Source organism: Lutjanus erythropterus, chromosome 23, assembly GCF_056507025.1.
Source record: "Lutjanus erythropterus isolate fLutEry1 chromosome 23, fLutEry1.hap2, whole genome shotgun sequence".
Classification (NCBI taxonomy): domain Eukaryota; kingdom Metazoa; phylum Chordata; class Actinopteri; order Lutjaniformes; family Lutjanidae; genus Lutjanus; species Lutjanus erythropterus.
The window spans coordinates 25,072,319-25,097,393 of record NC_139339.1 but is presented as its reverse complement, the minus strand read 5'-3'; the positions used below and the strand labels follow the sequence as shown (position 1 = coordinate 25,097,393).

Genomic DNA, 25,075 nt, shown 5'->3' with positions numbered 1-25,075 from the left:
CTTCTGTCTTTGCCTTCTCCAATCAGAGCCGCTCTTCTTCTCATCTCTCATACAGCTCTGTGGGTGTTTGGTCGGCTATTTTCGGCAGGTTCATCATCCCTCCACACAACAGATTCTTCTCTGCGTCTGTTTTCGAGATGCTATGTGAAGGTTGCAAAGCTTGGAACAATGTTATAGTCACACCAATTCAATTAAACAGAGCAGGAGTTCAGAGCGGAGAGGCTCACTGAGATTAATTTGCCCCACTGGATCCAGTCCAGGTGTGTGTGTGCGTGTGTGTGTTTCTGATTACTCACTGTTTGTCCTTCAGGGTATCAGACACTCTCTTAAAAGACAGACTGAAATGAAGTGGAGAAATTTTCAACTATATCATGGTAAAAAGGACAAATTAGGCAGCACTTCTTCTGCATTCTACGATCCAGAGCAGTGAAAAATATTCTCGTGACGATTTGATTGCCTTTTCTAATGCAAATTAACTAGTTTCCAATCCACTTTTTCTTGAATCAGTTGGTATTTTCTCAGTTCAAGTGGAGCTTTTTTCCCCATTAAATTTATTTATTTTCAGAAAAATAGAATTTAGAGGTACTCTCTAGCAATTTGGCACTATCATAAAATTCCTGGCCTTTTAAAGGAAAAAATGGTTCAAACTGGAGCTACAGAGATACACTGACTTTAGGCTCTAATATGCTTCAAAAACACTGGATCCTACCCTTCCCACAATGCAACTGAGATTGTACCAGTACTGAACAGTACGTCTTTAAAACTCTGTCATAACAAAAGTATATTTTTTAGTTGCAATTTTTGCGAGCATTAAAAAGGCTCATTGACAATTTGACTCATTCTAGTTTGACTCTAGTACATTCACACTAATAAACTTATAAAATGAATGAGGAAATTTGGCACTGGCATAAAATTGCTGGACTTTTAAGGGGAAAAAATGAACCAAATTAGAGCAACAATGACTTTTAGGCTCTATTATGCTTCACTTACAACCCTAGATCCTACCCACAATGCAACTATAGCATTTTATTAGATCTTCCCAGCCCAGTAAACGTGTGCCATTCACATTTGAACCAATGGTACATTTTTTCTATACTTTACTGTATATACTGTACTTTACTTTACTGTACTTATACTTTATCATAACAAAAATGTCTTTTCAGTTGCGCCAAACTTGTCAGTTTCTCAAAATTGCAGTGCTTGCATACTGTAGGCAAATATTTCCCAGTAAATAGTCTGTGATTAATGTACTATTAGTTTCATACTAAAATTTCAGACATACTAATAAATCTCACACACTGTTGTAGTGTACTAAATAGCATGCTAATGGAGAATTTCCGACACAACCAGTGGCCGAGTGTTGGCTGAAGCAGCTAACATCAACCAAGGCAGTGAAAAAATCTCAGCTATTTCCAACAACAACCTATTCAGTGATGTCAGTGAAGTTTTCAATGCCTCACCAAAAGTTTCATCGTCCATTGGGGCTTATGCACTGGCTGCAGGCATGCTAACGTTAGCATCATGTGGCTGCTGTGGGGGACTTGGTTTTCAGGCTATACTTTGATTTCACATGAATCAATACTCAGTAGTCCAACATAATTCAGTCGTTACCCCTAGAAGTACAGAGTTTGGTACCCAACCCCATTTCAAACTCATGAAAAATGGATGGATTGACTCTGAAGATGAGTGTTAAAGTGAAGTCAAAGACTTTTACAGACGTGGTTTGTCTAGTAGTGGGCCCCCTAATTTCCTGTCACCTTTCTACTTACTTTCTATCAAATAATGGCAAATGAATCTCATTTTAATAATTTCAGCAGTTTACAAAAAGAGTTTCATAAGTTTGGTTTGAGATATATGAAATGTCCCTGTTTCTTTTAGAGGAAGAATTTTTTTTAACCATAGCCGTAGGGATCCAATTTATTTTTTGTCCTTTTTCTCTTGCTGTCCCTGGCTAACTGTTGGTACTGTTGTGGCACTGTTATTTTGAAGATATATGATGCAAGTTTAATGATCTACTTGGAGAAACTGGGACGCTGTCAGGAGAAAAAATATTACAGGATACAGCAACAAGGAAGGTAAATAAGAGCAAACCACAAAGGTTATTGTTAACAGAACTTAGTAAGACAGAGAAAACAGCTCTAAAAAGTGCAGAATTTGTGACTGTATATTATCATCAAGTGTATGGAAACAGTTTTAAAGACATTGATCTCATCGCTTTGATATCAGACTCAGCTGGAGCACAGTGATTCCTCAGTGACACATGACTTGGGTCATGTGGGAGGTGAACGATCCCTTTCACCACTGGGTCACCATGCTAATCTGTGCAGCACATGTACAGTGTGTACACGGTGTGCGTAGGGCTGGCGTAGCCCGGTGTCTGCTGGAAATTCAGTCAGCGTTTGAGTCGAGCAGCTGGTTGTTGCCCAGCGGGGAGTCTGTAGCACTCATTTCTGATTGGACACACAGGTTTTACAGAGGCTGCAGGACTACAACTATTTCTTAATTGTTCAACATCTGGCCCATCATACCATCCAGTGCCAGCCAGATAGTGTAGCAGCAGTCTGGTGTGGTTTTACTCTTGCAGGTCAAAAGCTGTCACTATTTCACAGATTACATCTTAGTCTGGCACAAAGCAAGAGAAAACACACTAAAATGCTGTATTTTTTGAGTTTTGAGCAACAGATATTGCATTTCCATGTCTGTAGACTTGAAACTTTAGACAGGTCTAACTCAAGTCACAAAAAGATGGTCTCAGGAATTGACTTGGACTTAAAGACTTAAAGTCTCAAGTTTTGACCTGGGACAATCCTGAAACAATAAAAGGTTTTGGCAGGTGTAAGCAGGTCTTGCATTGCTGCTCAGCTTGAAATGTAGACCTATGCATTGAGAGGTCTATGTAAAAACACAGCTACCCAGAACTGCCAGCTTGAATCTTGACCTGTACTTTGCCCCAAAAAACATGAAACTAGATTTGAGACTTGTCTCAAATGTCTTGACTTAACTTTGCTTCATTGTACTTAAAAACAGTCCTGCTAACAGATTCAACATTTCCATCTGGTATTGACACACAATCTTTATTTGTATTTATTATTAGGATCAGGTGAGATGACAGGTAGATTGGTGTGGTGTCAGCAATAACGTGGGTGCTGCACCGGACTGTTCAACAGTCTGTCTACGTTCCAACCTTGAACTATGGCCATGTGCTTTGGGTAGAGACCGAAAGAATGAGGTCACGGATACAAGTGGGTGAAATGAGTTTCCTCCGTAGGGTGTCTGGGCTCAGCTTTAGAGACAAGGTGAAGAGCTCAAACATCCAAAGGGAGCTGGGAATAGAGCCACTGCTCCTTCACGTTGAAAGGAACCAGTTGAGGGGATCTGATCATCTGATTAGCATGCCTGCTGGATGCCTCCTTTGGAGGTTTTCTGGGCACGTCCAAACGGGATACACCCACAACTCACTGGAAGGATTACCTATCCCATCTGGCCAGGGAAAGCCTTGGAATCCCCCAGAAGGACCTGGAAAGCATTACGGGTAAGAGGGATGTCTGGAATACCCTGCTCTGCCTGCTGCCACCACAACCTGACCTTGGATAAGCTGAAGAGATCAATGGATGGATGGATGGATAGAAGTATGTGTGTTAATGCAGGTGTAAAAGCGCACAAATGTATTGCAATGCAATCAGATTGGCGAGATTGCATCTTTAGGTGGTCTGGCTCACATTGCAGTTGGATCTAGTTTAGTGCAATTTGTACGGCCTGACCACATTTTTGAGACTTTCAGATGACTTTCTTTCTTTCATCCAACGCGCTTGGGAGGTTGTGCTGGAAGGTATCATGGTTTCAGGTATCCTTGAATGAGTATAATCAGACATTCTTCAGTTTGGCTGGCCTTTCAACAGGATGTTGTGATGTCCTTGGTTGGCTAGAGTGAAGCAAGTCCTGTGCAGCTGATTAGTCAATTCTTGTCACATGACCTGCTGCATTGGAAAAAGTTGAGTTTTTCCATCCCAAAGCGCTGCAGACACACAATTGTACACACAAATGATGCAACATCTGAACAGCTCTTAACTCTGCCTCTTCTTGCTATCACAAGCAACTGACGAGCCCTTCCTCTGCAGAGGAAGAATGATCAGCAGCATCACTTCAGTGGACTCTCCAAGAATGTTATCGTGTGCAAAACGATGGTCATGTACTAGAAAGCTTCTCCACTGGCTCTGATTACATTCTTTCAGCAGAGGTAATATGAGCCTTTTTGCAAGGCTACCAAAAGGAAGCCAATGAGTGCATTTAGCAGCATCAGTCTCTCACATATAGTACAATGTAGCAGCCCTTTGAGAGTATCCTGCATCACTTCCCTTGACTTTGGACACACTGTTTCTTGTGAAGTTTGTCACCTAACTTGCATGAGATCTGATCACAATACAGGTAGAAGATTGCAAGATGAGATAGCAAGAGTTAGCAGGAAGTCTTATCCTTTGTAAATACAAAAGCCCATGATTAGATAAGGTATCCAGAAGCAGATCACATTATCATACCAGAAGGAAATTGGATCTTAAGAAGCTTTTTACCAGCTCTGTTGCCTATTCAAGGTAGAAACCGCTCTTTACAATTCAATTCTCAATTCAACCTGTCAGTCCTATCTTTGGGAAAATAGAGACATCCAATGTGTCACTCTCCTGTCACTCTTCTGCTTTATAACAGTCAGATATGTCAGCCTTACCACGGTTTGACACAGAAGGAGCTATTTTCTGCAGGTCTCTTATTTTGTAGCAAAAGAAAAATCCATGCATAAACCTTTTTTTAAAATCTGTGTTTCCATAGCAACCTGGCCTTCAACTTCTATAATTCATGTTTTCTCTTTTTTCATATCAGTTGTGTTATACTGTAGCTTGTCCCTTATGGGTAGAACCTGCTGTACAAATCTCCAATTGAGTATTTGTGTTTAATACTGATTAATACACATATCTACATGTGGCAGTTATGTGCTTGATACAGTATGTTGAATATTAAATCCCAGATTTGTGTTTGTACCCCCTGCTGCCTGCTGCAGTACAAATCTCTGGTACATGAGCAGCACTTCCTGTTTGTTCCCCATATCTGATTTGTGCTCTAGTTCAGCTTTAAGCCAGTGTTAGCTTTAGCTAAAATCTTTTGTTAGCATTAGAGAGGGCTATGTCCCCATTGGATTATGTTCAATGGGGACAATTAGACTGATTGTAGCTTGATTTTAGTATATTTTTCCTAATCCATTGAAAAAAGTAAAGGATATGTAAATTATTTTTTTTTATGATTTGTTGCTAAGATTAAGTTAAAGTTAATTTTAGCTTTAGCTGGTAGTCTTATGTTAGCATTAAAAAAGGCTCATTGACAATTAGTGTGATTGTAGTTTGACTCTAGTACATTCATACTAATAAATGTATAAAATAAAAGAAACTTAAGTGAAACTAAGACAAGTGTTAAGTTTTAGCTCGTACTCTTCTGTTAATTTTACAAAAGCCTCATTGAATTCAATTCGACTTATTCTAGTTGAACTCAAGTACATTTACAGTAATAGAATAAAGCATATATATAAATAAATCGATAAAATCTATAAAATAAAGGAAACTCAAGCAATTTCTTTCATAATTTGTAGCTAAAATTAAGTCAATGCCAATTTTAGCTTTAGAGGGTAGTCTTTTAGTGTAAAAAAGGGCTCGGTGACAATTAGACTCATTCAAATTATAGTTTAAGTTATAAAATAATGGATACTTAAGTGATTTCTCTTGTAATTTGTAACTAAAATTAAGTCAAATTGAAACAGGATGTGTTAAACCCTTTGCTAGCGTTTAGCTGCTATTGTACAACCCCCTAAATTTCCAAACTAAGACATTTCTCTTTCCTTTCCACTGACCCTAAACCCTTGCATACAGCTACAGTACACACACATCATCATCATATTTCCCCCACAGCGGGAACATAATGCAGTACAAGTGGCTTTACCCAACGCCCCTCCTCCCTCCCGCAGCCAGTGAGCCATATGGTCGATCACAGATTAAAAGCATTTGTTGTCTATGCCTGCCCCGCCCAGTGGATTACCAACCCACAGAGGGAGCGCAGAGGAGGAAGAGGAGGAGGAGGAGGAGGAGGGGTTTTTGTGTGATGGAAGGGGGGTTATTCTGCAGGCATTGTGGAGAAATGAGAGTAAAGACTTTTAAACTTGTGATGAGTTGAAGAAATGATACCTGTACCTGGCTGGGTTTGACCTTTGTCTCTTTAAACCACACACTCACACACTCATAGCCTCATCCACTGGCTGCCCTAATTGGATGAATGTTTTGGCAGATGATGGCTGTTTGGAGAGGAGATTGGAGGAGACGTTAAGTAAATTACGTCCAGGAGAAGGTTAATGAGACTAAAAAGGCCCTTTAGGTGACAAAGCAGCGGAAGGCCATGCCTAATTGTGTGTGTTTAAACTAGTGATAGAGCTCTACTCAACTCAGCAGTGAAGAAAAGCATAGCTGAAAGGGATAAAAGTGCTAAAGATTGTGAATCAACTTTACCCTTCATCCTTTTATCTGTATTAGGTTTTGACAAAGCAGTAACTTCCACTACCAGTCCCTTTCGACTGTCCCTATTACACTTGCTCCTAGTCAGGGAATCTTGGGAAATGAAGTGAAATTGAATATGCTATTATAATTGCCACTTGTGGCTGCAGCTTTCTCTGTTCAGCAACAGTTTTACAATCATTGTTCTTTGAAATAAACCCCATCGTGGTGAGATAAAATACACTTGTATACTACTGAGCGCAAAGTAACTTAACCATTCTGTGTTGTTCATGATACTGACAACCTCACCTGATGTCCATTATTACTTTGCTTCTCTGTGATAGTTTATAACAGTTAAAATCTCTCAGATTCTGTTTGTAGAATGGTATATAACCTTGTTAAACCAAACTGCAACGCCATGGCATGTGTTTGTGTGTCCTTATGTGCATGTACTGTATGTATATGATGCTGTTATGAAACATGACCACCTGCCTACACTCCATCACCGCTCTGATGGCCTGAGAAACAGGTCGTTCTTCTCACCTTACATCTGCAGTAGCGTGCCAGACCCCAACATCACACTCCAGTTTACAGCTGAAGGTCATATACAGCCTCGCCTGACAGACTTTGGTCATGTGTTTGTCTCTTGTACCCAGCGGATGTGCTTACAAATATTCAAAATTGCCTTTGATTGGTTGCTCAGGTTGCTCATGCCCTAATCACCATCAAGCTGACCAGCTTACATTTTCTGAGGACGTATACAGTCTGTCTGCTTATTCAGTGGATGCTTTTGTTTGGTCATTATCCCACTTTGTTAGACATTCATTTTAAATAATTTTGTGAGGTTGCACATAAATTCTAAGCATGGGGTCAGCAGCAATTTTGTTTAATCAGCTAATATGATGGGTGTCATTTTGAACTATCCATTAATGCCTTTAGAGTGTATTAAATGAAAGAAAATTCACAATAATACAGCCTTTCATAGAAAATTAGATGGAAATTAGATGACATTGGGTATAAATTGTCCAGCTCAGAGGCATCAGCCTGCAAAATCTACCATCACACAAACCTCGTTCAGCCATGATATTCTTCATGATATTTTAAATGTGGGTTCAGAAGACTTTCCACCAATTTTATATGACTTCAAGATTATCCAAACTTTTTCCCATTTTAAACTCAAAAGTAAAGTCAGACAAACATGGTCACTAAGTATATGTACCCTTTACTTTACATATGGTATTCCACAGGGCTCTATAGTTGCTTCACACCTTTATTCATTATACAGACTTCAACTAAGGTTCAGGGTTTAGTTTTTTAACCTGAGGGGTGAATGTCCTCGCTGTATCTGAATCCCTTATCATATCTTTTTACGTTTAACTTCCAATGACATTAAGTAACAAAAATAAATAACTTAATATTCAATAGCTTAAATTTAAAAATATACATTCAAATACTCAAACTCTAATACACATTTTATTTCTAATATTTTCTATATTTCCTATTTAGCCAAATTGCTTCCTGAATGTTTTCTTTTTTACTTTATTTATTAGGAATTTTACCAACTTTGAACTGGATTAAAAATTACACTAGCTCTCTCATGAGCCAAATTACACAACAACATAGATTTTAAAAGTTATGCTGATGACACACAAATGTTCATTTCGGGGCAACCAGTGACGACCAACCTTCCCATCTAAACTGTTTAACAAAGTTTTTCAAACTTTTACAATTTGGATGTATGAGAACTATCATTTGGAATTAAATGAGGACAAAGCCAAAATTATCAAGAGTAAAGGACAATTTTAACTATGGAAAACAGGTTGAATCTAAGGGGATAAAGGCTTGGCTACCATTGTATCAATAGTCAGGTCATATCTTAGCCTTTATTATGAAAAATTATTATTATTATTATTAGTTTTCTTCTTTAATTGGTAAGATGTGTACTAAATCATAGTTGATTCCAGATCAACAAAGGTTTAGTTGTTTTTGATCGTTCAGAGATACTTGGATATGTTGGTTAAATGGTTTTTAATTCTCCTTGTAAAACATTTTTTCTCCTCAGCTAAAAGGCTTTAGTTGCTCAGTTTATATTCATTCATTCATAGAAAACTCCAAAGACGCTTTCTCATGTGGATTCTGTGACTCTCAACAATGAGGAGTCTTTCTCCCTACGCTAACATATTCAGTGAATGGGAATTGTTTGGGTGATCTTTTCTACAGTGGGAGTATTGTGTGAGTCATGACCTAGAAGACTGCAGAGAGAATGGGGACATTTACCTCCCTGATGTCATTAGACAAGGACACATACAGTACAGGCACATGCAGTGAATACATTGTGGATAGGACGTACGCTAACATGAAGAGACAGACAGCGGGGACCTGATGTCTGAAGCTTCTATTAAACAGCATGCTTAATTCTGTGAGCCAATCAATTGCCATGAAAAGGTCCTGTGTGACTTTAATTTGCCTTCAGTCCAGCTGAATCGATACAGCTCTGCTCTGGGCTACAGCCTGACACAGATCTGCATTAACAAAACACCATGCCCGCCTCCATTAAACAGTCCATGACAGGAGGTCTAGTGACCATAATGCAGGGGAAAAAAAGTCACTTTAGGGGCAACAAGTATGTCAGTATGCTTCTAGTCACCAGTAGGGGTCATTAGTCCAGTACACCTGACAATCTTTTCTGCCAATATCAGAGACTTAAATGCCAAGTAGTGATAAGAATTCAATGTTTACCCTGTCATGTTCTTGCCAGAGGACTAAGCCAGTCTTTCCAAACAGATCATCCTGGAGATAGCAAAGCACTTCAGCAGGTGTTCAGCAAGCATGCAGTAAAAAGCCTGGCTTAGTTTTCAGTCTGGGTGAAGGCATTTAGGAAAAGGTCGCATGGAGGCAGGTTATACCAGTTGAATGTAACCTTAAAGGACACTTACATGGCAACCAGCAGGGGAATACACATTGAGAGTATCATTTACTAGTATGTATACATGTACAGTATTAGCATTAGACTGATATGTCTTCATCTCTTTCACTTTAAGAAAGGGTTAGGGTTAGGTTTTCAAACTCAACATAGTGAGAAAGGTTCACTAGGTTAATTAGATTGCAACTGTCTAGTCCACCTCATCACAACAGTAATAGAAAACATTCATGTTCTCTTTACCGGTCAGTCAAAGACATTGTCACTGCAAGCCAAAAACAAGGAGAAACATTTGTACAAACACAAGACATCATTTTTACTGTGATCTGAACCTGTGGAAGTTTACAGATTGCAATTTACGCTTGTTAAATCTGTAGTATCTGTCTATAATCCACATCATTTACTCTTAGCAGCATAAATGCATCTCTGTTAGCAAATCAGATTGCATCTATCTTACTTTTTCTGGGCTTGATGCAAATCTGGATAGGCCCTTTTCCAGTGCATTAAACTGTCCAACAAAACCAGCAACTGAACTGAAAAAAATCTGCTAAGGTTGCCAACTAATATAAAGGATGGCTGACATTGGCTACAAGCTTGTGACAGGGACAATGAAGGCTAATAGGAGCGTCATTTCATTAAGGTGCTGTTATCACAGGGGGAAAAAGACCTTGGAAGTGACTACCCCTACAGTAGCCTGCTTTCAGGTCTCTGAATTGCCATCCGCATCTCTGATTTGTTCAGCAGGTCAAAAAGTCTGGGGTAACACTTAATGATGGCAGTTTTCAGCTGATTTGGGAAACACTCAACTAATCCAGCCCACGCTCACCAGAAAAATCATCATCACTAGGTCATCTAGGCAAGCAACTTATTACAATCCATATTTACATTTTTTGTTAGTCACCACAAGTTGCTGGGAGCAAAGCAGGAAGTCAGGCGGCATGGTATAAAGCAGAGGTGGAAATGGGTCATTTTTTGTAAGTGACAAGTTAAGTCTTAAGTCTTTGCACTTAAGTCCCAAGGCACGTCTCAAGTCCTAAACTTTGGATGAGTCAAAAACATCCAGACTTTCACCTGAGAGGCCACAATTCATGTCCAATGTGAAACCAAAAGTCAGTACTGATGTATTTTATCTGTAAGTTAACTTCTAAATAAAGTTCTTATTTTGAACCAAACCACAATCTTTTCTAAACCTAACCAAGTAATTTCCGTGCCTAAACCTAACCAAATCCTCTGATTCTGCAATGTTAACCACATGATGACGAAGGTCCTGTATGCCTGTCACTGGTACTTTCCACGAGCTGTTGTTTTGTTGTTCTGTTGTATATGTCATTTAGCAATGGTCATATATGTCGATTTGGGAACAGGCCTATATGTTGTCTTGGGAACGGTCATATACGTCATTTTGGGAGTCACTCTTTAGGTATGAGAACATGCTGACAGAGAGAGTGAGAACAAGAACTTTCCCTTTCTAGATAGCTGGCTACTTACAGCAAATGGCAAGAACATAAAAGTGATGATATAAAAAGCAAATGATAATAAGTAAAAATAATAACAAAGAACTGATAACTTAAAAATGCTAAATGTCAAAAGCTCGTAGAAAGCTTTCTTCCAAATCTGACATGGATTTACCATTGACTATTTCTGATATCAAGTTATTTTACCAACTTGAAACTGTTTATTACTGTTTTTTTTTTTCTATGTTCTGAGTGTAGAAAGAGTATTTTTGCATTTCAGTGTAAATCAGACCCTGTATCAGTATCTCTGACTGTGTGGCATTTATTGATCAACACAACACTGGTTGTCTTTGAGCAGGGGTACCATTGGTATTTGATGGATCATCTTGAGTTTCAGTGGAGAGTTTTAGTTTCTCGTTTGGAATATTAAGTCCTCAATTTAACAAACACTGCATGTTATCATAAATTATCGGCGCATATGGGCCTCATATCAGTCCGTCCCCCTCCCCTTCCCTGTTTTGGCCTGCCACCCCATGCCGACCACCCTCTCCCTGCTCTCTCTCTCTACATGCATAGCTGGGCTGGTGGGTGTAAAAATAGCCTGTTTGGTCGAGTGGGGAGGGGGTGTTGGTCAATGGTCACAGAGTTGGAATTAGCAATGAGGAAGAGCTAGCACTGTGCTGTCAGTAGTAACAGGACACAAGCCCGGTCAAGTGGTACAACAGGGACAGGAGGGCTGAGGCCAAAGGGAAGTGAGGTTTGGCTGGACTGAGGGGGCTGCGCCCCCCCTGGATGGTAGCCTGTAAGGTCTTAAGGGGGAGGGTAGGGGGAAGCAGGGACAGGAGGTGGATTATCAGTGATTAGATGCACTCACTTAGATTCCTTTACGTTCTGATGGGATAGTCTGGGAAACTTTGCAGCATGGGCAACGCGGCCATGTGTAAGGTGTGCGGCTCGGACAAGGGCCTGAGGACCGCCGGCAGCCAGTCGAACCTGGACCAGAATGCTCTGCCAGACTACTACTGCGCCGAGCATTTTCCTGTGCAGCCTCCACTGATGCTGGTAAGAGCCCACGCTGACAGGTGCAGCAACCGGGACGCTCCTGAAGTGCTCTTTCTGGGGTATTTTAGGAGAGTTTTACAGATGAGATGGCTTTCAGTGACTTTTTTTAAAAGCAGAAAAACTTTGAAGCAGTTGGAAGTCAGTGTCAGCTCTCACTTTAAAATCCTCTGAGTTATTTTTATTTTTCAGTCACGTTCTGGATGGCAGGACTCTTCTTTGTATCTGTCACTAAACCTGCATGTATCCAGTTGTTTTTCATATCGGATACCTGTGCACTGAGCTGATACACTGTGCTTTGGGCTGTCCAAAGTTGTACTTAGAATAGGTATGAACAGGTGAATCTGTCTGAGCTGTTTGTTTGGAGCCTGTGTGTGCATCAGTGTGTAAGCGTTTGCAGGATAGGGTGGGTGTTGTTACCTCTCCTCTCCCTTTAAAGGCCAGTGTGACATTTTTGTTCCTAAAGTATCCCTGCACAGCAGCATGTGGACTCTTGTGGCTAATTTGAAAAGAGGTGTAATGACTTTAGCAGCATGTTGCTGCTGCTGTGCTGCCGCTGGGAATACAAGACAAACAAATATCACTCCTTTGGTCTGGTGCTGAGTCTTAATTGGTGGCTTTTCTCATATTATGTTTTTTTCGAAATGAGGTTTCTTGAATTAAGTGACATTTTGTGACAGTGTGACTTACCTTAGTGCCATATTAAGACACTTGTTACATCATTCCCATGAACTGCAACACTGTAAATAAAGTATATAAAACTATTTGGCAGTGTTTTAAACCTTAATATAAATAGAGACACAACATTTGGCCATATAGCAAGCTAATGCATTGAAAGACATAAACAGTTTGAATATATTATTACTTAACTTTGGTGGAACCCAACGACAAGGTGTTTCTGAGCCCTCTATACAATTTCCTTGGTTTTTAGCACAGTTTTAAATGCAGTGCCACCTGAGGGGTCAAAGGTCACAGACATTCAGTGTTGTTTTTCAGCCTTGCCCCTTATATGCAGAGATTTCTATGGATTCTCTGAATCTTTTAATGATATTATGGATTGTAGATGCTGAAATCTCTAAATTCCTGCAGTTTTGTGCTGAGAAATGTTCTTGAACTGTTAGACTATTTGCAGTTTTTCCCAAAGCGGTGAATTTCACGCCATCCATGCTTGTGAATGACTGAGCCTTTTGATGATGTCCCTTTAATACCTAATCATGTTCCTGTTACCAGTTCACCTGTTGAATGTCTTTATACTATATTCAGTTCAATACAAGGCAAATCACTGCATTCTGTTTTTATTTTGTTGCTGTTTTACACAATATCCCAACGTTTTTGGAACGAGACTCGTATTACAGAACAGAACAATCCAATACAGTTAGTTCCCAGGTTGACACCTTTTTCTCCTAATATGATCAATAAAACTTTTATTGTAGCTGCATTACCATTTTAAAAAGCATTGTCTAGACCAAAAAGGCAGCCTCAAGCAGCAGTAATGGGTAAAATTTTTGCTCGCACAGTGACGAACCAACAGAAAATAAAAACTGCAGTCCACCCCCAGCTCCACAGAGCTTTTTAGTTTCTGCCAACTCAATGTTTTGGTTGTACAACCCACTAATTAAAATATTTGGTTCAGTTTGCCCGCTCCTATCAGCACTGTCTCCGACTGCAGTGACTAGCTGGTGAACATATCTGAACTTTTAGCAGCTAAAGAGCCAGATATTTTTCTCAGGAGGTGGTGGAGACCAAAAACAGAGCTCAAAGAGAGTGAATATTGGACTTATATTCATCAGGTGGATACAAACACGATTCTAAATGGCTAATGAATATAATGTTAGTCTAAACATGCAAAAGTTTGCCCCATGTTATATATATATGTCAACTTTTTTAAGGCCTTTATATGTCAAAAGTGTGTGTGTTGTAGTACATTACCTGTTTCAAGCAAATTTCAGCCAGGATTATATGACACCAATCCAGACACAAAAAGACCTAAAAAGTTGTAGTGCATTTATTTGATATAAGTCAGTGATTGGCACAGGCGTGTCCAGACTGCTGTAATTGGCCTGTGTGTAGGATGAGGAGGCGGCGACCTGGCAGCCTGCAGTGACCCCCGGCAGCACAGGTTCCAGCTGAGCTTCTCTTATCCGGTCACATCCAAAAACAGAGGACGAGAGGAGAAAATCATTGAAACAGCAAATAGAGCTGGACTTCATTACAACAGCCCGACTGCATGTGTGTGGTGGAGTCAGATTTATTGACCCTGTGCGATCAGTTTTCTGACACCGCACTCTTGTACTGTCTGTTACGTCGGCTGATAAACACGTGAATGGATGTTTGCTGTGCATGTTGTGCATCACTCCAAAACACTCATTAGTATCATTGATAACAATATCAGTCTGTATGCTTTATTTGTGATCATCACAAATGATAATATTCAGCATCATCCCAATAAGCATCAAAGTCATTATGAGCTAGTTGGCGTTAGAGTTACAGTCTGGTCTCGCTAATTATGGTGAAATCAGCATGTGTAGGCCTCATCTTCTGGGAGCCAAATTTCATGGAAATCAAATTTTCATTGAGATAGTTGAGTTCAGACCAAAGTAGTGGACCAACAGACCAAACAACATACGCTGCTGTCCACGGAGCCACTCTGGTAATGTGGCTCAAAAGCAAATTCAGGGTCCATGAGAAAAAATTAGGAAAATAAGATTCTCCAGGATTATGTGAAAGTGCTCAGTCTGGAAACAAGGCAGCAGTTTGACTGAAGCAGCACAGAAAAAGAACTTAAATCCAGACTGTCATAAGAACAGAACACCACTGTTCACTTCCTGTTTCAAACCTCGATGATCACGATCATTCCCTGACTTTATGTTCTCATTCCCGACTAGAGCTGCAACTAATGATTATTTTCATTATCGATTAATCTGTCGATTATTTTCAATTAATTGATTAGTTATGTGAACTTTAAAATATCTGAAAATGGTGAAAAATGTTGATCACTGTTTTACAAAGCCCAAGGTGAAAACCTCAAATATCTTGTTTTTCTCCAATCAAAGACATTCAGTTTAATGTCATAGAAGACCAGAGAAACCAGAAAATATTCTCATTTGAGAAGCTGATTTAGAGAACTGATTAATCGATTGTCAACGCAGTCGACAGTCGATTAATAATTGATTATCCAAGTAATTGTTGCAGCTTCTCAAACTAACTCAAACTATGACTGTGGGTACACCTCTATTGTCAGTTTAGCACCTGCAGGGCTCTGCAGGCTCTGCAAAAATATGCAATGTCCAGGTAGAATTTCACACTGAAGGCACAGAAACTACTTGGTTAGGTTTAGGAAAATGGAGGGACTACTGGCAGCTACAGGCCTGATTTTAGGTGTGATGACAGCAAGAAGCGTCCATGGAAGTGACTTGTCTTGAACAAACAGTGGTGGCCCCTGAAAAGGTTAGCGTAGATACTATGATAGCATCAATTATATCAGAAGTACATTTCTGAGTATTTCTTCATTGAAAGAAGAGCAAAGTACAACACTGAAGGCTTTTTTCCATGGAAAAGATATTTTCACTCTTTTCTCGACCGGCTTCAGAAAGAGCTTGATCTGATCGATTGAAGTTAGCTCGTGTTAGACGTGATAAACAAGTGTCTTTTGAAAGTGCCCACACTTTCCCAAAGAGTTTCCATGGATGACTTCCCAGATGGTTATGTGTAACAAACCACCTGGTGTATCACGTTATAACCCTAACCACAAAACCTAGAAAACATTTGACCTTCAGGGCAGTTCAAAAGCTGCTGAACTAAGGACCACTTTGGATTATACCATTCTCAGAACATACTTAAGTTTTCAGCAACATACTGTATGTCTGTGTCTGACTTTATATCACTTTTAGATTGCCACCTGATCACTTTTGCCTGCATCATGTTTGTGTTGGTCAGGTTGTGCCATCTTCTCCGAAGAGCCAGCCCACCCACTTCCTGTTTTAGACATGGTCTATTTTGGACACCTCTACGTCTTGACCCATGACCCCTGACCCACTCTCACTGCGATACACAGTAGCCATTTGCAGCTTTAAACTGCCTGTCATTGCCTGCTGCTTATGAGTTGTGGCAAATGTGCACACTTTTAGTGTGAAATGATAAAAAAAAAGTCCTGCAGTGCTATAATCTTATTTCAAGCACCATAAAGTAATTCAAATATCTGGAAGATGCATATGAAAAATATTTAAAAGCTTTGTCATAGGTCACATTAAGGAATTTTAATATCAGAATAGTGTGACAAGAAATGTTATACTTAATAAGACAGGAGTGTGTCCCTTACAAAATAATTCTTAATTAATGTACTATATATTTATAGAAAGTTTGCAGTATGTATAGGTGTGTAGTTGAAGAAAACCACTACATGGATGCTTTCCCGACCTTTTGCATATATCTAAATTTAAGCTATCTGAAACAAATGATCCTCCAGGTCCTGCACTGTATGCTAATAGGTCCACAGGGACAGCTCTGATTGGCTGATCATTTCCAAGTGGTCTTCCTTGGCTGGATATGAGTGTATGTAGGCCAGCTGACATTGATCATAGTGGTCAGGGAGGGGAAACACAGGGAGGGTGAAGGTGGTGCATATATAGAGACTTAGTATAGCTCCAGTTATGTCAGCTTGAGGATAATGAATTAGAAAGGGGTATTTATAGACCTGCTCTGCGTGAATGGTCATATGTGATTATACTGTCATTAATATGAAATCCTCACATCCCTGAGTATAAAATACCAGCTTTTTTTATTTGAATCAAAGCAGGATTTTGGTTGCTGTAAAGATGTTTGCTGCACCGATTGATGTGCTGTTGTAATTTTCCAAATGGTGGGTGTGTTCATGGACTAAGTGTGTGCAAGGCAACCCAAAGGAGCTTTTAATATCAGAAACACACACACACAGACAAGGCCAGCACCATCAGGAGAAGTGCAGTTGCTAGTAAACACAGATAGTGTTATTCTGTCCTGACAGCTAGGAATAGAATGTGCTCCTTCCATCAAAGAAACAAGGACACAGCTGTGACGTCTGCCTTTGGTTATGTTTTTAGTCTCGGTCTTATATTATAGGACAAATGTCTGCTTTCAACGCTTCTGAAGGTTTAAAATGTTTCAAATTGGAACTAGTTTAGGTTATTTTTATGGTATTTTTGTATAGCAAATGGCAGTTTAACTATAATGTTTTTTACGTGATTAATGACCCTTCCTGAGTCCCACCCCTTTTTCTTCTGTGCTCCAATAACAATTGAGCAAACTTGGTTCCTCGATTCTCATTTTCCTGTAAAAGCGACATATCGGGTGACATCTTAAATTAGTTAATGTTAGCAAAACACAAACTAACTAGCAAGTTAATGATTAATGTTTATTAGCCAGCTAGTTAGCTAGCATTTTGCTAATATTAGCTAAGTTAAGGTGTGAACATATGCTGCTTTTACCTTACTTTTTAAATCATCTTCAAAATTTGGTTTACTTTATTTTTACTTTTTTATTTGCACATATTTAAAAATAAAATAAAATACAATAATAAGGGGGAAAATAATATGTCAGGAACAAGGGACCTCACCTCCTTTTAGGAAAAAAGAGACAATTAACAATAATACTAATTAAAACTAACACCAACATAATTTAACAAAGACAACAAAAAGCACATCCAATGAGCATAAAAACTAACCAGGCAATAAACAAATGATCCAATGAAAACAAAGAAATATTTAAACAATGATATGTACAAAATAAAAGAAACATAAATATGTGCATATGTAATAATTAAACATCACAAATTAAATTAAATGTGATGACAATTTCCTTTTAAAAATCTCTTAAGTAGATTAGCTCTTGATAACATGTTTTTTCCCAAACATAGATGATGTTGTGTTTCATTTACCCCTGAGATTGGACATTGGAGCTGGGAATGATGTTACATCTAAGTTTAACACTTTCCAGTATGGCAGTCAAGAAAATCTTTCCAACTATTCCACTGTATTTTGCACATGCAAATCCCACAGCTGCATGACAGTACTGCTTATATGACAGATTTAATGAGACACAAGTATTGATGCACGGAGCAGCCATATTGGATTTTGAGGTCAGGTGAGAGTGCCTTGACAAACAAGGCACCCTCACAAAAATTGCAATAATCCTTAAAGGGTCTGATGAAAGCCTGAGAGGATAATGGTTTAGAGAAAGGGTATTAGTGTGTGCATGTGTGTGTGTGTGTGTGTGTGTGTGTGTGTGTGTGTGTTTGAGCGTGTGCTTTGTAATTGTCCACACGATTTGTCTTTTTGTGCAAAATACTCTCAAAATGATATCTGACATCTGCATCGCTTGTGGCGATAACTCATAATGTGATTTTATCTTTCAGAGGATTCTGATCACACACACACACACACACACACACACACACACACACACAGTACAGTGATACAGTGATGCCCTGGCGTACCGCCGTGTTGATAGACAGTTCTAAAGGTAGCAATACCCTTCATGTTTCCTGTGCTTACTTATCTAGCTCTGCTGACAGACAGAAAGCCTTGTTGTCATGGTTACCTCCAGAGAGGGCAGTGCATGTCTCCGTGGTAACTGGGAGGGGCAGGGATGCTCCCAGCCTGGGCACTGGTGTCTCGCAGTGTGTGTGTGTCTGTGTGTGGGTGTGGAGGGATATGTTTGCATTATTGATAAAGCTCCTCGCACTCTGCAGATGAAGACAGCGACTTTATAAATGAATGTTTGATGTAATGTGTCGGTGGAGGAGCTTCAGGACTGTGCTTTGTCACGCCTGGCAGGTTTGATTGAGTCATGAAGTGATGTGTCTAGACGCTGAAACAGAAGCAGGGACTGATTGTTATGGAAGGAATACACAATATGATTATATATGATAGATACAGTACGGTTAGGTTGCACTTTATTGTACAGTACACCAGTAAGACATAACAAACTGTAATTTCTATTAAATTATCCAAAAACTAGCAATAGTATATTCTTTATTAAAGAGTAAAACAGACCCTTATTAAACTTTATTAGAGGGTAGTTATGGAGACATTATAAGAGAACTGTACTATAAACTAAAGTATATTACTCTATTATTATTAGAGTGTAATTTGGGACACATTACAACAGGACTGTACTGTAAACTAAGGTGAAACCACATATCTGCTACTTGAGACACAACTTCTTTTGCTGGTCAAATACATCTGCAAGTAAGTAGCCAAGACTGAGGGGTCTAACAGTGGGGAAGAATACACCTCAGTTTACAGTCCAGCTTTGTTATAGTGTGTCCTATATTACCCTCTAATAAGGGTCTTAACAGTGGGAAAGAATATAAAACAGTTCTGTTGTAATGTGTCCCAGATTACCCCCAAATAAGTGTCCAACCATTGGAAATAATATACTTTAGTTGACAGTACAGTTCTGTTGTTTTGTGTCCCAAATTAGTCTAATAAGGGCCTTAGTGGTTAAGAATACACTTTGCTTTACAGAACAGCCCTGTTGTAATGTGTCCCAAATTAATAAAGTCTAGCAAGAGTCAAACAGCAGGAAATAATACACTTTAGTTTACAGTACAGTTCTGGTGTAATGCATTCCAAATAACCATCTATTAAAGTCTGATAAGGGAACAATAGTGGGAAATAATACACTTTAGTTTACAGTACAGCTCTGTTGTAATGTGTCCCAAATTGATAAATTCTACCAAGGTTCTAACAGTGGAAAACAACACTTTAATTTACAGTATAGTTCTGTTGTAATATGTCCCTACTTACCCTCTAATGAAGACTAATTAGTGTCTAACAGTGGTAAATAGTACACTTTAGTTTACAGTGCAGTTCTGTTGTATTGTGTCCCAAATTAGTCTAATAAGATTCTAAGAGTGGGAAATAGTACACTTTAGTTTACAGTTCAGTTCTATAATAATTTATCCTTAATTACCCTCTGATAATGTCTAATGAGAGTCTAATAATGTCTAATAAAGAACATATTAGCTCTTTTTTTTTTTGTCTGATACAAAGCACGGCTTGCTATATTGTATCAGTGTTCTGTAAACTAAAGTGTGACCCAGTGTTATTGCAGTTCTTTATTTTTTTTTCCATTTCACTCAGCTTGGTTCTAAAATGTACTTTTTCACAGTGGTCAAAGACTCAGAAAAGCAATGACCTTCATGTTTTGTTATGGCTCCTTCATTTACCTTTATTTTTCATTTCTTTTCCTTTTTATTGCAGACTCACCCCTAACATGACCTTCATCTAACTGTAGGCTTTGTGACGCAGTCTTTTTTTTTTTTTTTTCTGACCTGCGCAGCTCATTGAAAACATTTCCCCATAAAAGAGAGTGACAAACTGACTAAGCTCCTTATAACCAGGAGTTATGAAACTATTTCTGTAGGAAGCCGCCTGCTACAATTCTCCCTTTCTCTCCAACATGAAGTGTTTTCCATTAAAAAGCCCCACTTGTCTGAGAGTCCTGTTGGTCTAAGTGTCACTATAGCAACAACGATGAGGGCGGGGTCTTGCATAATGTGACTCTGCAGCTCTGTGAGGATATTATCAGACAGGCTTGATTGTGGTAATAGCTGCTTTGTGCAGTGCTATTAGAAAACAATGCTAACCTTGTATGAACATGTATGAGGCCGTATGAACAAGTCTTTACAGAACTTACTCAGGGTATTTCATATTTTATTGTGAATGAGAATGCTTGTTATTTTCATGATTTCAGTCTTTATAATTCAACCTGGGAGGAAATTCACATATTAGATCATCACAGAAAGAAACCAAGAGAGGAAAATAAGAAATAAAGTATGAAATTAAAGAATTAGTGAGATGGCATTTTAAAAAATGTCTATTGTATTGTAAGATTAAAAAAACCTTACAGTACATTAGTCAGGGGGTTTCCCACCTTTTTGACCTACAGGACCAAAACAGATTATGAAAAATATTTAACAATTAGGGGTCGTATATATGTAAAGAGCATTTTTACCTTGCAAAAATGAAACTGTACAATCAGACTGTTATATTCTAAATATCTGGCTGGCCAATCAAACCTCATGGGAGGCCTGCTGTGGCCCATGAGCCCCACGTTGGGCAGCCCTGCATTAGACTCAGTTAGTGAATTGTACATATTTATGTGAAAGAAAGGTGTGATATTTGAATTATAAGTTTATAAGTGTAGGTAAGGATAATAAGAGCAATATACATATGGATGCAGGTGCTATTTGCTTCCAGAGTGGAATAGCCAATGTGGCTATTTACATGCAGGTGTCTGTAGCCAAGCATGCTGTTTGCACCCAGGGTGAATATAATAAGACTAAGGGGCTGCATGTAAATAGCAAAAAACTGCTGTCTGAATATTCTCGCCTGAGTACAAATAGAAACTCTGTTTATTTAAATGTATAGTGTTATATGTAATAATTATCACTGCATTTATATATTTACAATATATGAAAAATACTCTGCTATACTGTGATAGTATACTGTAAACTTTGTCTATTTTCACTGTAGGTAGTACAAGATTGAATATTTCCTTCCAGGAAACTTTGTGAGGAATTCAAAGACATTGTAGCCCTGTAAAGTGACAGTTTTATCTCCCAGTGAAGTGATGAAAACTAGAAGATAACCTGAAAACAATAAAATTTTTTACTGTGGGTTCTATAAAGATCACAACAAACATGGAACCAAATGTGATCAGATCGGGGCTTTTCTGAACAGCTGATGCATGTCAGTACCAGCAAATACAACATGTCCTGATCGTTCACCCGTATCAACTTGTAATGTGTGTCAACAGGCTGCCAGTGTTACTTGCCCTTTTAGAATAGCGTTGTTCCAGTTCAAAGGATCAGACTCTTTGGTGTGATCGCTTCATTAAAACACTCTGACATTTTGGGAAATCCACTTGTTTGATGTCTTAACTCAGAATCAAACAAAAAGACTGATATCAGATCTATCTCTCTGCATGCAGTACAACCAGTTTAGCCAAGCCAACCAGACCGGAAGAAGGGTGAAACTACTAGCCTAGCCCTTTCAAAAGTGAAAGTAACACCATGTTATAGTAACTAGTACAATAGTGATCGGATGCTGAGGCTGTCATGTCAGGTTTGAACATAAAACGGGCTGAGTTGGGAAATGTTGTGGGGTACCAACAGCCAGGGGCCCCAGAAGTCCTGTTTATTGTGTGTCAGTGAATGGAAAAGCACAATCAACTGATATTATGGATTTCTTGCATTAACATGCTGTCTGTTAGGGCTGAAACTAACAATTATTTTCCTGGTCAGTTGTGTCTGTCAGTCATTTTCTCCATGAATTGATCAGTTTGGTCTTACAATGTCAAAAAATGGTGAAAACTGATGATCACCCAGAGGAAACTTTTGTTTCTCACAGTCATCTTTTCTTTGCGTTATGAGAAATAAATGAGATTCTTATTTTGAGCTCACTGAAGTCTCATCTGTTTCTTCTAAATTCACCCATAGGAGAAACCCCGTAGTTGTCCCTGAGGTTTCTACTTGATGAGTGTATGAACCAACAAGAATTTCAGACCTCATTGAAGACAACCAAGTTTTCTTTTAGATCTTACTGTTATCTCAAGAGCTGACTATTTAAGACAAATGTAAGATCAGTGCAGTGAGATATAAAGAACATTTTAAGAAGACTTAAGTTGGGCTCAAATCTTTGGCTGAGATGAGACAAAGGCTATTTCTAAGGAGCTAAATTTAAGAAGTATGAGAAAATGGTCAAAGTCTCTAACTTGTTTTGAACTTGCAGTGTTTCCCAAAGCCCTGATGATGTCCTCCAATGTCTTATTTTGTCCACAACTCAAGAGGACTGTTTTTCTAGCTGATCTAGCTAATTATCAAAATAGTTGGCGATTAATTTAATACTTGATAACTAATCAGTTGAATGTTACAAGGCTGTCTGGTTCATATTCTACAATAAAATTGTGTTTAACTAAATTACAACAAACTGGTGGCCATGAGGGGCCCCCCAGCTCAATTTTGCCCTGGGCCCCCATCCAGATTAACCCGCCCATGCTAATTAATTACTATTTTCTGAATATATTTCTATAGTTTTTTTCATATACAGCAAATAACTCTTGAATCTTAAAACAAGACAACTTTATTGTCCATCTCAAACAAGGTTCAAGCTTCTGCAGCTTGACTTTTTGTGGTGTATTGGAATGATTTGTAACCTTGAAAACTTATGTTACATGTAGTAAGTGGACAAAAAACACGGAGAGACATCGGTATTGTCCTTTTGTGCTGATTGTGGCGTTGTTGCAGAGAGCTCCACTAGCTGTGAGTCTGAGTGATGCAGTGCAGTTCTCTGCAGCATCCAGACAGCAGCTGACTGCAGGTCAGCCAGAAACATCACACCAGGACTATTTGTATGTGTGTGAAGTCGACATGAGTGCTGCAGTGTCACTGCTCATTTCAGACATCATCAGTGCTGCATTCCTTCCTCTGATCTCCGCATTCTGTAGGACGTATAGGCAGGGCGATGCTGTAGGTGACGAAGGACACACCAAACTCTAATAACCATCAACGCTGAAAACGCTACGGTATTTCTGTATCTGACCTCTGACCTCGCCGTGGAACAAGAAACGCAGTGTGAATGCAGTAAAACTCAGCATCACACAGTGTTTTTCCACAGGAGGAGCAGAGAACTGCGAGCTTTGAACAAGCTGTGTGTGAGCCAGGATTTAGCTTTAGTGAAGGCACCGAGAGGAAAATGCTGAATCATTCTGCCTCCTTACAGTCTTGGTCTGTTTCCAACTGCAGCTCACTCAGCATCCAGAAACAGACAGGGGACATGTCCTTCCCAAACAACAGGACATGCACATTATTGTGCACTAAAGAAAAGAATATGTATAATTATGGCTGCACAGTCATGTTAGATAAGGATTCATTGTGTGATTCTGCTCAGTTCCAATTTTGACCTTTACAAAGACCAAGTTGTCCTTTACAGAAAACTAAAACATGTAACAGAAGAGTATTATGGCGAAAAAATAGAAGACGAGGAAGATGTTTCTTTATTTTACATTTTGAGAATAAAGTTGAAATGGTATTCTCTACATTTCAACTTTGTTCTCAATATTTCAACTTTATTCTTGTTACCTCAGCATTGTTCTCGACATGTCAACATGATTCTCGAGATTTTGACTTTATTCTTGACATTTCGACTTTATTCTCAACACTTTAACATTATTCATGACACTTCGGGATTATTCTAAACAGTTCAACTTTATTCTCAACACGTCTTGACATTTTCACTTTATTCTCAATATTTCGACAGAAATTTTGACACTTCAACTTAATTCTTGACATTACGACTTTATTCTAAATGCACTGACATTATTCGTGACACTTCGGGATTATTCTCGACATTTCAACTTTGTTCTCAACATTTTAACTTTTTTGTTGACACTTCAACTTTATTCGCAATACTTCAAACTTATTCTCAACGCTTCATTCATTCATTTATTCATATTTATTTTCCTGCTTTCATATTTTTCCTTATGCCTAGTCCTAATACTGTTCCATAACATGCTGAGTGCATTCATGCTACTAATTTAATTTTTATTTTATAAAAAATTATAAGACATTTTACCATCCAAAATATCATTAAAAACAAGAAGTTTAACAGTTGAAGATTTTTTCAACCACTGCAGGTCAACAAAATCAGTCTGAGGATCCATCAGCTGTTTTTAGACTAAGTTCAAAAGACAAATGCTGACAGATGCTTTTTTAGCTTTATTGCAGAGGTGATGGAAGTTTGTTTTTTTATCTGTTACGGTCAGTGTTTGCTTATACAGATTATGAGGTAGTAGCAATATGTTGTATTTTTCTACTACAGAATGACAGCTGACATTAGAGTTTAGTGAATTGTTTTATGGGATACAGGTTCAGGTTGTGTGTGTAGTATTCAGACTGATGAGCAGAGCTTATTTGAGTAAATACTCATACTGTAAATGTTTTTGTGAACTTGCCCGTGTTGAAATCCAGTCATTGGTGCTTTTGCTTAAGTTTCAAAAGAGATGTTGTATGACATGTACCAACATTGTGCCCCACATTGGGTCAGAGTCTGTCTGTGTTTCACTCCATGTCATGTTAA

At 38.8% G+C, this 25,075-nt stretch overlaps 1 protein-coding gene across 1 annotated transcript in view; it reads left to right on the top strand.

Annotated features, from left to right (window-relative positions):
- The window catches only part of ank2b (ankyrin 2b, neuronal), a 136,867-nt gene that overhangs the window by 19,220 nt on the left and 92,572 nt on the right, over window positions 1–25,075 (top strand). The gene's annotated exons all lie outside the window — the stretch shown is intronic.